The sequence below is a fragment of the Corticium candelabrum genome, chromosome 7 (assembly GCF_963422355.1).
Source record: "Corticium candelabrum chromosome 7, ooCorCand1.1, whole genome shotgun sequence".
In the NCBI taxonomy this organism is placed as follows: domain Eukaryota; kingdom Metazoa; phylum Porifera; class Homoscleromorpha; order Homosclerophorida; family Plakinidae; genus Corticium; species Corticium candelabrum.
In genome coordinates this window covers 3,494,023-3,496,267 of record NC_085091.1, presented here as the reverse complement: position 1 = coordinate 3,496,267, position 2,245 = coordinate 3,494,023, and the positions used below count along the sequence as shown (strand labels likewise).

At 44.7% G+C, this 2,245-nt stretch overlaps 1 protein-coding gene across 3 annotated transcripts in view; it reads left to right on the top strand.

Moving 5' to 3' along the window:
* Positions 1–937: 937 nt before the first annotated feature.
* LOC134181922 (protocadherin Fat 4-like) overlaps positions 938–2,245 on the top strand; it is a 28,861-nt gene continuing 27,553 nt past the window's right edge. For all 3 annotated transcript variants that reach the window (XM_062649217.1, XM_062649215.1, XM_062649216.1), the window contains exon 1: positions 938–1,216. The gene's annotated coding sequence lies outside the window, so the exon portion shown is untranslated. The remainder of the gene's footprint in view (positions 1,217–2,245) is intronic.

Sequence of the window (2,245 nt, the reverse complement as noted above, 5' to 3'; positions counted from 1 at the left end):
AGATCATTGAATGCTGCCATACGGCCATTGCTAAGCGCCTAGCTCACCTGGACTGCCACAAAGACTTACGTCACTGCGAAGAGACTTTGGAAAAGGAAGGTCGTTTACCCAGTACAACATTTCCTAGACACTTTTCAACGGGTCAATATCAGAACGAACTAGCAGTGTAGTCTGTGTAGGCACATGTAGTCTCGCAAGCCAGGCTCTTCTGCGCAGTCGCTGGGAAAGCTCCTCTCCTCGCGTGATTCACGTGCGTCTAGTTCAGAGACTGCGCCTTCACGTAAAGGCTTCTATTCGTGCATGCATGCGTGCGTGCGTGTGCGTGAGACATTGTGGCTAGGAAATTTAGTGCTATTTATCAAAAATGTTGTAGTACAAGATATTGTGGTCTAAGCTCTCTATAGAAAACATGCTAAACCACATTACCGCCAGCACCAACGCAATATGATTCAGTTCGGGTTTTTGTACCCGCGAAAAATTTAGAATTTTGAGGCTAATAACATAAACGTATGTTGAATAGCAATGCGGAGACGGTATTTGTCATCGCTCCAATACGGTCGGACGGTCGAGAACTGATTGGGTGCCATTTTTTGAACAGATAACGCTTGCCGTACCATACGAGTTTGAGACAGCAATGATACACTGCGCACGTGACACATCATAATACATTTAGTGTTAAATTTAAATTTAGCGCCAACGCACTGAGAACAGAACGTTAGAAAGATGAGAATCTAGTAGTTAATTAGTGACATTACAGGCTAGTTGTAAAATTCGTGTGGAGTCCGTATGCAGGCAGTTGCCATGACATGCGATGTCAATTGCACAAGACTCTTCAGGAACTGCATCACGTGTCTAGATGTCCTGAGTGTTACGTAGTGGTATTCCCCTATAGCTATTTATATAAAAATTTCTCGTTCATCGTTTCTTGGCACACATCTGGACGAATGCAGCTAGCCCGCATCTTGCTTCTCTGCTCTTTATTTGACAACAGTAGCGGGTTATGGTTTTGGAGTAGGAGAAGAAGACGTGGTTGCAGTGCGATTAACTGTGCAGTCAACAACTGGTCGTCTTGGTCAAATTGCGGTGCGGATTGTGGTACGCGTGGCTATCAAAACCGGTACCGTTCCTTGTATCGAGCTGCTAGCTGCGGAGGATCATGCAACACTAACAATAATGTAGAGTCTCGATTGTGCAACGGGCCGTGTTGTCAAGTCAAGTGAGCTAGCTGTTAATAAATAAGTCGTTTGTGTCCGTCTCGTATACATGCAGCTTTAACAGTATAAGAGTGTCGCATTAAAACGCTGGAGACAAAACAAAATAGTCGCAATAACTAAACACTTAGTTACAGCCCCTAAAACAGTCCCTATAACAGTCCCTAAAACAGTCCCTATAACAGTCCCCACTTCCGGATAATTGCCGAAACCAAACAGTCGACATACAACATTCAATTTTCAAGTCAGAAAATTGCTAACCGACAAATTGCATGAATACTCAATCCAAACCATACTCAGCAACATATTGCGGGTCAAGCGATTAAAGTGATTTTGGTCAAACACACACACACACACACACACACACACACACACACACACACACACACACACACACACACACACACACACACACACACACACACACACACACACACAGGGATTTGCATGAATACTTGACGAGGGACGTTGCAATGAGGTATTGGGGCAAACCAAGATTGTGTCACCCTTCTTCCAAGTGTTTGAACGTCCCCACTCAATCACAGAGCTCGAATACATTGAGCATATTGTTCAAGCTGCCAGCAATGCGAATAATGATGCGGGGCCTAAAACAGAAACCGAAAAGAACGATGAATAACTGTTACCTCACAAAGCTGTATTAAAGGCTAGTGAAAGCCGACGGTACGTACCGATTACGCTGCTACCGATGCTGTTACACCCACCAACAGCCGATATGGTCTCTCTTCTAGCCACTCCAATATCAAACTAACGGACACGTCGTCGCACACATTGTATTATACCTACCTCACGCCAGCGAGATCCTAAATCTGTTCAATTCTCAGACGATTACGAAAGAAGCACGGCGACCAGCATGTTGTAGTATCGCGGTACCGGTACCGGTACTGCCAATCTCAATCAGTTTGTAAGACTCCGGAAACGGATCTCCTATACCTGCAACACAGCCAATGATGCTACCGCTGTTAATGGAGTAAAATGGTAGAGCTCTCGATGTTACCAACACGGTTTAAAATCTA